Below are 15,751 nucleotides of genomic sequence, written 5' to 3' on the forward strand. Positions count from 1 at the left end.
GCCGAGAACCAACGCGCCCTTCCGCCTTCCAATCGCTCCTCCGGTCTTTGTCGTTTCCGCGGACGGGATCGATTAATTCCCAAATCGGATGTCGATGTCGGATGCCGGCTACGCTCCGGAATCGCCGATTCCAACGATTATCCTGCCGCGGGATCGGCTTTCCACTCGTCCTTTTTCATACACGGTCTTTTCGATTGTTACAGCCCCGACAACTTTTGGAGAACACCGAACGCGCCTCCGCCACACGCTCTCCAACCTGAATCTCGCGTTCGATGATCCAGGAGCGAACGTCCTGCGAGGAATCTTGGCGTTCATCGGTTTCTTCGGATCTATCCACCGATCACAGGCTCCATAGTGCAAAGGTATGCTTCCAATTGTCTCGAGCAACCCATTTTGTTGCTACTCCGTCAATTATCAAATTTAATAAGACCAGCTAGCAGCTCTTTGAAAGACCTTATGGTCGACTGCAAGTAGTACAAATTATTATCGTTTTTTTGTTAACCACCGTCGACCATTAGTGCAAAGTGTACAATGAACCTCAACAAGATACACAATTCCTATAAACTTGAACGTACGTATGTATCATGGTAGAAAAAGCTACGTACGTCCAAACAATTAGTTCTTTACTTACTGGCGTCTCGACATCTGGAGGAGCAAAAGAATATCAAACAATGTTTTCCACGGTTGTTTCGATATGAATATGGGAATGCTCGAGCGTTTCTATTTAGCGGCAAAGTGTCGTTGCTTTCTCATTCCCTGACCATCGTGCGTTACCTGTTCGCGTCGATTCCGTAAATAACCAGGCTATAATACTGCGGAAGAAATATCACGCGCAGTCCATCGACCCGACTTTAGCTGCTCTTTAATTTTTTCGCTCTAGCTACGTGCAAGCTATAAAAACTTAAACCGATCGTCTTTTCCCGGTAATTAGCAACAAGAAGGAATATGTTTAAACTGTCGGGGTTCATGGGAAAATGGCGGCAGTGTAAAGAACCGGATATAGTAGAAACGCGCAACGTCGCGTGGAGAACGCGAACAGTTTCTTCTACGTGTGTTTTATTTGTACCTGTAGGATTTCGTTCGACTTTGCTAGGTTTGGAGGGACGGCTCGCTAACGTTTCTAAAAAAACACAAAGCAACAACGGAAATACCGTTTCAATCGCTTTTTATTGGACACGGTTCGACGGCTGATAACCAAATAGAGGCTGCACGATCGTTTCGACGTTTCGCTGGCAGCGACGCGGATGAAAATAGGGAAGAGTTCGCGGAAAATCGTTTCGAAAAGGTCTCGCCCCGGATGTTAGTCCAGATGCAACAAACCGTATAAAGAGCAACAATTTTCTAGCTTCTTCGTTGCCGGGGATCTCACGCGAAGAGATCTCGGGGCAGCGTCCTTGCCGAGGATCATCAATTTTGTCTGGTTGCGTGCCGCCATTTAAAATCTTTCCCAATGCGTGAAAAAAAACGAAAAACAGTCGTCGGTATCGCGGTTTTAATCGCCTTGCTTTTGCATAATAATGTTGCGTTTTCGCGATCGACGCAACCCTTTCAGAAAGCGGTTGCTTTCTTCGAAAAACCCCAAGGTTAAGGTTTCTTTCGCGAGGATTGTCACGAGATGTTGCAACAACGATCGTGCCTAGCTTTTTCAACGACTTAACCATGCGACGTCATTATTTTATTGGGGCTTGTCGTACAGAAAAATCGTATCGTGTACGGACCGTTTAAGCGCGGGAATCCGGATATGCGAATCTTGTATTTTCGGTTGAATGCCATGGATAACATAATCTTCGAGGCCAAATCGAAGAGACGCGAGGTAAGGAAACTAACGTGTACGATGCAAATTCTTTCTTACGATAGGGGCTCCTCGCGTGTCAGGGCACATACCAGCAGATCGATGGTACCTACCTCTTGGAAAAAGGTTCATGGTATATCGATCTCAAAATGCCGTGTTTTTCTGCATCGGTCGTGCCGTGATATTGCGAATAATAGCTGTGCACCTGCAGAGAACGCTTTACCATCGCTATACCCGCGTAACGATGCCTCGAGTACACGAATTTCGAGGTCTGAAAGTTCCTGTCGTTGGAAACGAAACATCATCGTAACACGAGCCTTAGGATATACAGTTGCAACCATATACGCCCGTACGATAAATAACGTTTAATTTATTAAGCGTTTAGAAGCACAAGACCGTCACTGTAAGTAGAATCGTTGATCTCCACCGCGACAGAATCGTTTGTACAATTTCTGTGTTTAGTCAATTTTCTTGGATAAATATTTCATAGTCGGCTGCATTGCCTCGTAGCTTTTTCAAACTATAGACGTAGAAACGAGGTGAGAAAATACAAACGTGTTCGTTGGTCTTTGAATCGCTGCTCGTTCGTTTCTGTAAAGTTTGCGTCTATTTCGAGACCAGAAAAAAAAAGAACGGTCGCTCGATCGATGCATCGAGTAAGATTTTTAAGCATTTTTTATTTCAAACGTAAACTGGACTTTCGAATAGGTTATAACGATTAGAACCTTTGTATTAATTTTTTATTAATTGCCCAGAGTTAAATTGCGTAAGACCGCCTACAGAAGCAATTTACTTTCAATCGAGAATTCTGATCAGTGATCTAATCGGTAGACGATACGTTTGTCTAAATTCTCTTTTTCGTGCGATGTGTTGTTTCGCCGAAGATGATGCGTCATCTGTATTTTATCCATAAAGGTATTTGACCATATCAAATCTTGGAATTGGCTCGTTGTTTAAAACCGGTTGGCAGGTAGTTTCCTTCGACGCTTAGCGATTTGATTTTGCTAGCGTTTATGCGTCATTTGGACAACCGTAGTTGCGCTTGATCTAGATGTTCTTGGAGGTGTTCGGATCATACAGGGGGTTTTCGTTTACTGTCATTATAGCTGTGTCATCGACAAAGGCTGTTATTATCGTGTTGTAGGCGATTGGTACGTCGGAGGTGTATATTAAAAATAAGTAGAGCTCTAGGACGCTACCTCGAGGTACACCAGAGCTGATTTTACCGTGTGTGAAGAGCGTGTTAGCGTAGGCAGTTGAATCAAAGGATTGGAAGGCTATTGCACAGTGGATAGATAATTTTCATTGGACCTAATTGTAAGCGGTCGTTTAAGGGATGGTAACGCGAACTCGCTGGCCTACAATCTCACGGTTTGAAGCGTTATTTTTGGACTATATCCGATGACAAAGCGTGGGCTGAACGAGTTATGCGAGACGGGGCCAGAAAAGTTTGGGAATGATCCATTTAGAGCACGAAACTCGATATTCGATGGAACCAGCTAAAGCACTGGAACAATATGCCGGCTATTAAGCCGCTACTCTACCAGAAAGATCCTGTTAGGATTCGGTTGTTGCGGCCCGTTCGTTTTCGGCCCATTTGTTCGCTCGCGCCCTTCCGAATCTGCTAAACGATGTGGTCACAGTAATTTAGCCATCGACCACGAAACTACCTTTTCGCTTCCCTCGAGGGCTTAAAGTCGGACGACCCCTCGAAACGGCACGAGAGAGATTATTGGCCCGCCGAAACTTTCACGAATTCTTTCCCGTCTTAGGAACGACCTTACTCGATTTACGTTTATTTGGTTATTTTTTAAAATTTCGCTATTGAATATCGACGTTTGTCCGGCGGATATAGTCATCTGGAGGACGCGACGAACGATCTCGAGCCCACGGGCGATTAGACTACCGAACGTGGAAATGTGGTGATCATTGTCCCGTTAACGAGATTAGTCTATCCGTCTGTTTGGACAGCTGAACGAGGAAGATAATGAAGTCGTTGACCCCGATCGGGCGACCAGTTTCCGGTGCACTCCGCTTTTGGTTGCATGTCTCGGTTAGCGTTTTCAAGGCGTACCTAATACTCTTGGAAGAAGTATTCGAGCCCTGATCGACCAGCCATCGATTTACTCCGTTTCCTCGTCCCGATAAAGAAAAAGGCGAAGCGAACGAACGAAGGAAACGCGAACCAGCGGCCGCGGTTCGCTCCGGAAAAGCCCTGCGAGCCGGCCAGGAGATCGTGACTAATTCAATTAAGGACGCAGGTTTATTTTTCACGCAATGCGCCACGCGACCTGCGCGCCGTGTCCTTTCTCGGGAACCGCGAGGGTTGTAGAAGCAAAAAAGGAATAAAAAATATATAGGTATATCGCGACGATTACTCGACGAGGGGAGTCGTGGCCAGGTACACATCGCGGGAAGAAAGATTTATCATGGACACTTTGCATGGTCGTCCAGCTCGGTTCTCCCACACCGGCGGAAAGTCTAGGCACGAGCACTGCTATTACGTACTATTACCAGGCGAGCCGTACACGGTGGAAAGGGCGACGGTGATAAATCATGCGACAGGAATGATTCGGCTAAATTGCTGCTCGCACGTATCCGCGCTCGAAACTGCCCCTCGCTCGTACTCTTCGCCGCCGGTGGGGTGCCCCGAGAGGGTGAGTTCTCGAGTTCTCTCCACCACCACCGCCGCCCTCGGGGGAAGAGGCAATGTCCGTCAACCGCGTTAACTACGCACGCGTCCCAGTAGCCATTGGTCTATTGATTTTACCGGATCCCTCGGGGGCTGCTTCGCGGCGATTGTGTTACCTGCTCGCCAGGGCCGTTTACCGTGCTCGGAGGACCTGGAGGGAAAGGCGTTCCGCCGGGAGGCGGAGACCAACAAGGTTACCCTGGTGGGACAGAACTTCTCGCGATTGGTTGTTGGGATCGGGACGAAGTAGCCAGCCGCGACGACCACGCTATCAGCTATCGGCACGACTCCCGCGCCGCAGCCTCTTCGCGAGTTTGATCCGGGACCCTTGGTCAACACTCCACCGCAATTCTAATGTCGTTTTTCCTACCCTTGAACCGAACCTCTCAGAGGATCGTATCTTTTCCTCGTCGACGCATTAGATCGCTCAGTATAAATAACGAGACTCTGCTATGGCAGCGCACCCTTGCCGCCCGACATTAGGCCGACGCCCTTCTATGCTCGATTCCAATCGAAGGTTCTTAGCTTTGCGTCCATTTGCGCGCGCTTAGACGCTTGTGCGTTCGCTGGCAGCAGCCATATTGTATTCAAGTCAACGGAGAACGCGCGTAAACGTAAGATCTTTTCAACTTTTAACGCGTGGCTGCCATTTTTTGTCAGTCGCAACGAGTCGCCTCAAGATAAAAAACATCACAGATGATGTAAACACAATCGGTATTTCGCGTTCTATAATACGTTCAATATTTGTTTACTTGTTCAGTCCTAAAACGGAGCGCGTATAGAAAACAAACAGCATTTCTTCTCTTATTTTCATCTGTCTTCGCGTTACGATAACTCCATCTATCCATCGCATGGACGTTGGACATTTTCGTAACTCAAGAACCGAGTTGCTGCAACAGTGAACGGGAGACTTCAATGACAACGGTAGGAATAAACCGTTCCACAAAGGACGCGTTCCATTACGAGAAAAACGGGAGCTTGTTCTGTCGGTACGCCTTGATACGCAAACGGAGGACGACGATACCGAAAGATCAAAATTTCGCGATTCCATCGTTCCGGTACGAACTATACCACGCGACTTTGAACTCCCGAAGGACTATCGCGTGGAAGAATAGGATCGTTGGCGTTCTAAGCAAAATTATGCGATCACCAGGCCGATAGTTCTACTCGGCAGCTATACCGTAAGTAATTTGCGGCGGTCGCGAGGGCAGAGCTAATTGCGGCTTTCGCATAAGTCAACCGTGCACGGTGTTGTAAATACGTCGTTGGTTGTAGCTATGAGAGCGTGAACCGCACGTATTTGCATGTAACGCGCGATATTCGGGAATTAATTGTTCTGTCGCGGTGCTTCTTCGTTCTTTGTTCGCAACCGCTTCGCAAAAAGGCCACGGGTTACATTATGAACGGGGCAAATAGCGTATAACCGGTGTGTAGAGCGGTGTCTATGCCTTTCTCAGGAAGCAAAGCGAAACTTTTATCGCTCCCGTGTTTTCCCCGCCGGATAAATATTCCGTTTGTATTTACATGTCAATTTATATGCGGTCACCGGCGCGCTCGAACGTGAAACATGAAAAAAAGCTGACGATTGTAGAAAAACGGCGTTGCCCGTATTCTTGAATCGCTGCCAAGACGCGTCGAGGTCGAGCTTGATCGTTCCGATGCGAATGGAATATTCGCTATAACGCGTGCCTAACGTTTCCCTCCTTCGTCACGCAAACTTCCACATTTCCATAACATTGGTCCGTCTATCGTTTAAAATTCAATAAACGATCGATGTTGGTCGGTAGGAAAGATTCAAACAACGCTCGAGGGCTGCGCCATTTTCTCTGTCGTAGGCGACCGTGGCTACGACCATACTTCTCGCATTACTACCGCTTTCGATCATAATTTCGAGGACCTAGCGTACAACTTGGCTCGTTCGTTTAGTCGGGTATAGATCGGCGATCCTCGCGATGATCGATGCGGTATCGCGTCCAACCGGAAGCGTTCGTTGGCGTAATTATATTCGCGGTTCCACCGGCAGTCTGTTAACCTAGTTCCGCGGCGGGACCATCTGGACGAAACGACTCGCAACAAAAGGAGGACGATCGGGGGATTTTCGAGGCCTGTGGCAGTTTCTCCGTTTCGGCTTCCCAGGGTCGAAGTGTCGCGTCCGCGGTCCGCACGCAACGATTAAAGGCTACACGGACCACCGGAACGAGAGGAACAAAGGGACGCCGACGACGCTTTCATTCCGGGCACAAAAAAAGAAAAAACCCGCGACCCGCCCTTCCGTTGCGTAGCTTTCCCTCGCGGGCCTCGAAAGTCCTCGATTCCGGCGTCCTCCACCACGCCCGCGACCGGATGGAAACGAAGCCCAAGTGGATTTCTCAACCCGGGGAAACGGCTGCACGTGAAACGCAACCGGCCGTATTGCCTTCTAGTAATCGCGAGTTTCTCTTCTCCGGCGGTTCTTCCTGTCGCGCCACGCAACAATAGCCGCTCGTCGGGACCGTTTACGCGTTCGACGACACCCGAACCAGCCTATAAGTTGACGTGGCTCTAGCCTCGTGCCGACCGTGGACGCAGGAAGGGCTGAAACGACCCGACAAACGGTCGTTCGAGTTCCGTTGGACGGACCGTTTAACCCTCGCACGGTTCCAATGTTTTCGGACCTTACACGATATTTCGCTCGACGTTCGATGACCCTCGCGTCTCTGAGTAGAGTATTAAATACGTGAACGTGTTTAACCCTTTGCACTCCGAGAGTATTTATTAATAACGATTAGCAATACGAAATTAAATTTTGTGACGTGATTTCTAAAAATATAAAAATATTCTTCTTTCCACAAACATGTATATGAATACCTATAAGTTAAATTTTATTTATATATTTTCTAAATTCAGTTTGTGTCATCATAATAGGAACTTCAATCGGTCTACATATAGTACTTATTATGTTTGTCGCCGTAGCGGCGCCAGTGGAGTGCAAAGGGTTAAATTTTACGAGAAAATAGGTGAACGTCGAAGATGCTTCGGATGGAAGGGTTTTCGGGCGAGTTACGCGGCTCTCGGTAGCTAAAATGTTAATTGGAAAAGGCGACGCGCGAACAAAGCTGACGCAAGATCCACAGGGGGATTAGAATACCGACTGGATCAACAAGCTACCATCCCGTTCGTTCGTAATCCCTTCGAGCAGACCTATTGTTAGCCTCGTCGAGAATCGTCGACGCGACTGGCGCGCGCCTAAATAATTGGAAGGCAGCGTTGTCAGCTAATAATGACGCACGAGCGGCTCAGCCGTTCTCGGATCCATCAACGGATACACAGAAGAAGCCAGTAGCCAACAGCAGTCGCAGCAGCTTCGCATGCTTAGGTGTTACATATTAAACGAGAGACCGTATTCTAGCTAGTCGAGAGGCAACCACCTGTGCGCATAGCTAATACCATATAATAAGGGCTCATGCATATGAATTCGGTGGGCCAGTCTACTCGACGCTTATCGCGAGCTATCTATCGGGCCGCGACCGTGCAACCCTTTTCGATAACTATGTGGAACGGCATAATAATGTCCCTCTTCGGGTCCCATCGTGCCCCCGTCACGCACGATGCGTCGTTTTGTTTATATAAATTGCTCGTCTTCGAGAACTAGCTCCTAGGAAGACTCTCGTTAGATAGAGAGTGCAGGGGTATCGTTTTCGCGAATACCAAAGTCTGTGAAACACAAAGCGCGTTGGAAAGATTGCGGTAAGTGGTCGCGCAGTCTGACTAAAGTTGGACGCCGAAGTAGTTGCGGTCGTTCATTGTCTGCCCTTCGGACGGCGGATAAAGTGTCCCGCCCGAAGGATTTCTTGTGAAAATATGTAAATACCGTGCGAGAAGTATGGAGAACTCGATTAACGACAAACGGATATACTTTCCTTTACTTCGTCGTGGAATGTCTCTTTGGTAATATTCACCGGTAAATTGCTGTTTCGTCGAACTAACGATTTGTCCGAGAAATTCGTTGAGCGGTCTTTTAATTTTTCTAATCGAAGATTCGATGGGTAGATTAAAAAAGGAAAAGAACATGATTTGGATGGATGGGTTTGCCTCGTACGACGCGTTGTTTCGCGCGTAGAGGGAAGCTGATAGATGGTTCGGAGCGTGTGCGTGCGGGCAGCACCGTGACACGAGCCCGATGTTCTTTTGGCGTGCGTGCGCGCACCGTGAAGAAGAGATACGGCCCAGCTAATATCCGTAGAGAAACTTCTTATGTTCTTGCGATGTAATAAAGACTGGTCAAAGGAGGACAGATGCGATCGTGTGGCAGACGCCGCGATAAATTCTTTCTCCAGTCGATTCTTCTTCTTCCGTTCGTCGCGGCTGAAGGGCTGGCTCTCGGCGGCGCTTCTCGATCGGCGATTACAAAGAACTCCTGTTCTTTCGAACAAATTTTTCTCGACTCTTAGCGAAATTTATCTCTACTTACGTTTCGGTAAAATCACGCTACAGATATTTTATTACAATTAAAATTTTATGTAGCGCGAGAGTTTATATTGACTTGAAAATCTGGAAGCTTGCTTTTATCGTGATCTAAAGTACATGTATATTTACATCTATAAATCATCGTGCACACCTGCAGTCGCACGTGCATGTGTCTTCGATTACACGTGTACTCGTGTACTGAAATTTGCAAGACTTAAAAGAATACCATACCGCACGCTCCCAAACGCGTATTTACACCTGCATTTACGCGTGTATGTATCTTTTTAATTACACGCGTACAGTCGAACGCACCTGAGACGAAGACGTCTGTACGCAATCGCGGTGTCCCAGAATTCGTGCAGAGAGGGAAAGATCATTTCGATTGGATCGAAACGTCGACCGGCCGGATGATTCGGTTAATTAATAAACGTCTGTCACTTATCTCTGCTTTCCGGACTGACGTCTGTTCTTGGACAATACATCGGGATTCCAACGTCGCGTCCACGGACAGATGCTCGCTCGAAACCGATCTCTTTATTCGAATCGCGCGTATACGCGATCCGCTCGATCACGCATCTGTTTCTCCGCTCCGCTTTCGTTGTAAATTAAATTTTGTTTCGTTCGAAAAAGCAATCTCGACTGCTTTGTGAATTTTAAACGAGCCCTAGGGTCCACCCTCGTAGGTCCACCTTTCCTCGGAGACTTTTATTCGAGTATCGATCTTTCTATCGATCCTCGTCGGTGGGCGCGTGGTCTCGCACACACCTAGAGGGCTTATCCATCTATCCGTCCGAGGCTGTCGCCTCTAAACTCCTTGGCGATCCGTCATTTTCATCGAGTTCGTCCTCTTTCCACTCGTTCGACACTCACTCTCGGTCCCGGTGGCGCTCCGTAATGAATAGAGGGCCGTGGGGAGAGCCGGCGCGACAGAGACAGGCTTGAAACAAAAAGAGGGGTGGGAGAGATAGAGAGAGAGAAAGAGAGTTAAAGGAACACCTGTGCCAACTGGGGCGCAACCGGGCCACAGACGGATGGACGAGCGAACGGGTGGACAAAACAGGTGGGCCGTCACGCCGGGATTCTTCGCTCGTCGTCCCGTGGGCCTTAGCTTGAGCCTGCGAGCCTTTAATTCCTCGATTCGCTGACGCGGCGCCACCGTCCCCGAAGCGTTTGCGTAATCGCTCGTTCGTGCGAACGATTAAAAAAAAAAAACTTTACATGCACGTTCTTAAAAACAATTTAAGTACTCGTGATTCCATTGGTTTCTGCTCGATCACCGTGACGCGCAATGGATTACGGAGTCAGACACTCGTGGGCATCGCGAAACTTGTCCTTCTAAATTCTCAGTGTGGAGCGGCCAGGGGGTAGATTAGACGCTCGCGATCTTTGGATCACGGTGGTACGCGAGGCAAGGTTTCGCCCGATTGTTCGCGTGTAATTAACGAAACATCTCGAGTATGGGGCACTGTCTCTGATCGCTCGATCGCAGCAGGGTCATCCTCGGGATCAGGCTTAGCCTCTTCGGAGAAAACGATGTTCGAGGAAACTATTCCCAACGCATCGATCGATCCTCGGTTCGCCTAGTTTGGTAGCGTCCCTGACTCCTCCTCGGTGGAAATTTTAATTCGCGTGCGCGCTCGTCGTTATTTATGCAACTGTGTGGCTCGCGTGCAGCGCGCGGTAAACAGCGTAATCAGTTGGCGCAGCGGGACGAGCTAAAAACTCACACGAGCGGCGCAACGGGGATAAAAATTTAATCGAGTGATTTGCAACTTGACTAATGCGTGTCTAGGCGAGCGCGTGCGCCACGTAACCCGACCGCTCCGGGATAGCGAAAATTTCCCGTCGAGAGTCTCGCTAGCTCGCTTAGGCCACGCTAATTCCAACGATCGATAACCCACTTTTTCGTTCTGCCCTTTAGGCGCGAGAAGCTCGCTTCTTGCGTGGAACTTTCGTGAAACTCCAACGTAATCCGCGGTAATCCCAGGAAACGCCGGCGACGACGTTTCCTTCGCGGCCGACTAATCCTAAGCCGCGCCACTTCCGTCTCGCGCGCTGCCTTCCGGCCCTTGGGGCTCCTCGACTCCGTTTACTTCGGCTTTTCCGAACCATCAGAAGCCCGACGACGCCTCGTTGCAAAACATTGATAAACGAAAGGTTAATTATCGATAAACGTACGAAAAAGGCGTTGGATCGTTTTCTGGGAGCGAAAGGCAAGTTCGTACGAAAGGTGGCTCGAAGCGAACAGATTGAAGGCCGGTTTTTCTCGGTGCTCGAAGGGGGGAACCGGTGCTCCCGATAAATCATAACATGTAGGATGTATCGGCGTGTCCAGAATCTCTCCACCTTCGCTTCCGGGCCGCGGGCAGGAAGGTGATATCACCTGCCGAATTGGCTGCCTACAGGCGCACGCGGCACGGAATACTTGCGGTCGTCGGTCGGTAAGCGTCGAAACCGCGGCCAGATGTTGGCCAGGGCAGTCCTCGAAGGTGGCGAAGATCGCGATCGTACATTACGAGAGTCCCCTTATCGCGACGGGACCGTGGACGACCAGCTGCGCGTATCCTCGACCCTCGGAGGGCCGACGTGCTCCAATTTATCGGCACGATCTCCGTATAATAACCTAATCGAACGTTGTATCGCTGTTGCCGAGTTTTTCGCGGCGCGATCTTCTTCGCGGCGACGCGCGTCGCAGGATTTCTCTGAACGGTCTCGAGCCGACGCGGTTTTTTCGCCGCCCACCCGGCTGATCGGTTCCGCGTAACGAATTAGACGCGCAGGAATCGCGAACGATTAGAGGCAGGGTTCGTTAGCGGGATATTTCGACGGGGAGTTTTTACACTACGGAATCCACGATCGGTTCGCGATGCAGCCGGACGCCCGAAGAAACGTTTCGTCGAACGGTCGACCGTCTATCAGCGAACGACGCTTTCCGTCGTCGAACGGTATCTCTAATCTTTGCTTACACGCAACGGCGCCGGCGGATATCTGGAGTCACGAAATCCGCTCTACCGGCAAAAATCGCGTAAAATAATCGCGCGTACTCGGCCCAGATCCGGCGCGTCGAATTTATCGATCCGTCGATCTCCGCATAATGAGCTAATCGGATGTTATATTGTTGTCGGGCAGCACCGTTCCGAAAGTACACGGCTACCATCGCCGGCTGAATTAACGCGAGCCGAGAAACCGTCGACGGGAGCGCGGGAGAGAGACGCCGCGATCCCCGGGAACAAGGAACTTGGTCGTCTCTACGGAAAAGGAGAGACCAGAGAGTAGGGTGAACACAATGAGAGGAAGTGAAGGTCCAACGAGTGCGGCTTCTTTCCATTCTCGATTGCCATGGAACTTCACCGAAGATATCATCCGTCCCTCCATTCTCTCATCAACGTGCCCGTTAGGTGTACATCCAACCGAGATATATCTCTCGTACGATGCCCCGCGCCTCGACCATTATCTCCACCGGCTTGACCTAGCCTATGCATCGCGGTCCCATTCTAAATTACGCTCCTCTTTTCCCGCCAATCGTCTCTCCACCTCCTCCAACCCCATTTCTCTGGTAGCTGCTTTCCCACTAAATTGCGACGACCAACGAATTAATCCATTGGACTCGACACGATATCCGTTGCAACAACAAAGTTTCTTCCGTGCTCATCCAACAGTTCGATGCTCACGCAACACGAACGGCAAATCGGCTACTTTCCCGGATTCAGGATACGGAAGATTGAATTCGCGTCCGCGATTATTACTCGAACGCCGTTTGACGGACAGCTCGTTACTCGTCGAGCGAAAGAAAAAGCCACGCGGATTCTGCTCCGAGCCTTTGACTTCTAGCGAGATTGCTCACCACTGTAGTTATCCTGCTGATAAGCCTGACGCTAGTAATTTGTGTAATCTGCCCACCGCGTGGAAGACGTACATTTCCTTCGAGCCGTTTCCTCATCGTTTCAACATACCACCGCAGGAGTTTGCATCGCGAATCACCGATTCCTTCTTCCCTAAAGATTCATACCTTTAAATAAATACAATTGTACCGTATGTCGGGTTCGCTTAGCCTCGTTGAGAAACTGCAAAGACACGATGGAACACGCGTGCAGGTCGCGCGATCCCAGGAGTTCGATCGGCTATATCTAATAAGCGCCTATTACCTCCAAGTCTGCGCTTATAAGTTAGTTGTACGGGTTTCTTTGCGTTGGGTCGCGATAAGTTGACGCCATCGTGCGTTGTTCGTAAGTTGAACGTTTCTATTCCCCCCAAACTCCCTTTTTCGTTCGAAAAGACGCGCGTCGCGGATTGTGCAACGCGTCGTTCGGCGGAGCTCGGTAATTCGACACGCGCGCTTTTCGCCTTCGACTCGTACGCGAGTTGCGCAATCGGCTCGACCTGTACGAGTATGTAATCAATTTTTTCGAGCCCGACTTTCTCTCGCGGCGGCATTTCGCTCACAATGGGTTCGCGTGAAATCAGGCGATTCGAAGGTCCGCGGGAAACATCTGGTCGGGCAATTAGTACGCGAATCCACGGTACGATCGTGCGCGTGTATTCCTCTAGCATCGACCTGCCGAGTAATAACCAGGTAACCGTCCAACGCACGCGTGTTTCGTTGGTATGCGTGTCTTGCTCGCAACTAGAGACGCGAAAAAATTAATCATGGTTTCCACGATTGCTGCCGTGCATAGACGAGAGGGTTCATAGTTGGGTTGCAAGAAACGTACGCTCTTTGGTAAACCCTTTACTAGCTGGCGCTCGCACGCGTAGTTTTCGAATTATTATTAATTCGTTGGCCGGCGTCGATCGTAACACTTCGACTGCTTGTACTTGCAAATCGCTCGTATTTGCATACTTTTATGTTCGTTTAATTAACATTTAACCTGTATCCCTATTTTACAGTTGTTCCGTTACGTTGTCGGGTAAAAGCGTTTTTAATTAACCGCTTGCGCTGGAATTGATTCGCCGATGCGCGTGACCGAATCGGAATGAGCCATAACTCGAAACCTTATGTACCGATGCATACTAGCTTGCTCGAATACGAATTAATTTATCGCGTTGTGTTTAAACGAAAGAAGGTTTCCCGCGGTAGCGTATCTCGAGATGATGTTTCAACGTGACGGCAGCAACGGTCGAAAGCGACGGAGGATCGGAGAGTCGCGTTTCGTGGTAGATCGAAACATTACGGAAAATCGAACCCGATGGCAACATATGCTTGTACGAGGGCAGTCGCGAAGGCAGCGGGAAACAAAGCGATCGGAGCCGGAGTCGAGAGGCGAGGACGAGCGAGAGTCCCAAGGCGCGTAAGTGTGCGTAAACGCGCGTAATAGGCGGGGAGGAGCGCGCCAGCTGGCGTCAGAGTGACAAGATCTAAAATTAGAGCGTTTGCGTTGCGTGTCGATCGTCGCATGCGCTTATCGTCCGCCCCCTTCCGGCTTCGCCTTATTTTCATAACTTCTTTCAATTCTTTGCTTTGCCTCCCATCGGACGTCTCGCTCTTTCTTTCCGTCCGTGCGATGCCCGTCGCGTCCGAGCCGTTTCCTCGTCTTCTCCTTTCCATTCGATAGCGCGATCCCTGTCGCGGGAGAAACCGTGAGAAGGAGACCGATGATGCACGGAACCGCGAGATCCTCGGGCGCCGCCGCCGCGCGAAACCGAGGAATTTCGAGCGATCGAAAGCGACCGGGGAATATCGAGAGGGCGGTCGATGGTCGAGTGTCGTCGATCGAAGTAATCGGGCCGCGTTGCACGCGCACGCACGCACCCGGAGACCGTATTCTTCGCGAAACCGTCGAAAATTTCCTTAAACGCGGTCTTCCCTCCAAATTGCCCGCGCCGCTCCTTTTCGTGCGGCCTTTGTCGCCCGGGCCGGAAGCTCGATTATCGACGGTTAGTAGATCGGCTAACGGTTACCGCCGAACTGGGCGATATCGAACGATTTCCTTTCTATACTCTAATTAAGAGATCAACGAAAAAATCGATATTGTCTTAAGTTTTCTTCGTTCGTATAGCTTGCTTGCTAAGGGGGTTTTCTGCAAATTCATGAGCTCGAAGACAGTGAACGAGGGCACGCGGAAAATATGGATCGAGAATAAACGGAACCGAAATGGTGGCGTATCAAGGTTCGCTATTAACCCTTAAAGTTTCGAGAGGGTGAGTTTTGGTTCGCCTTGGAGAGCGGGTAAATCGATCCGAGGTCGGTGAATCGGTCTTTCTTTATTCCCCTGGACGCCATCTCGATTACCCATAAATCTCTGAAATATCCGTGTCGTCAGCGGCGGGCTGCCAGGGGTAGCAGAAGCCGAGCGTGCATACGAGAGAAAACTAATGGCCGGTGCGCGTGTGTGCCTAGCTGTAATTTAACATAAGTACGAGCCGTTGGCTGGTTGCAACCGCGATCGTACGCGCGCACGCTCCCTAGATAAGCAAAGTCCACCTATTTTATGCAGCCGCCCACGTCGTTTCGTTCGCCGGGGTAAAAAAATCCTGCACCCGGGAGCGTCGTCGCGTTTTCTTCGAGCACCGAGAGAGCAGCGTGAAAATTCCCGGTTGTCGTCGGTCGCCAGCTTCGCGCGTCATTTTCTCGATAATATAGCGGCCGTTATGGTCGCGATTTATGGACGTTCGGGGCCGCGGTAAATTTTAAACGCGCGCCGTTCGCCGTTTCCGAGATGCGCGTTCGCTAGCACCCGCGTTGCCCGGAAAATCGTTACGCCAATCTTGTCAGCGATAGATTAATACGGTAATGGCCTCCGAGAAACTATCCTCGTTAGTTTTCAAACGTACTTTGTTGTCGGTGTAATTACAAGTTCCAGAAAGCGTTCGAATGTAAAAGT

This window comes from Colletes latitarsis, chromosome 4, assembly GCF_051014445.1.
Source record: "Colletes latitarsis isolate SP2378_abdomen chromosome 4, iyColLati1, whole genome shotgun sequence".
NCBI lineage: Eukaryota > Metazoa > Arthropoda > Insecta > Hymenoptera > Colletidae > Colletes > Colletes latitarsis.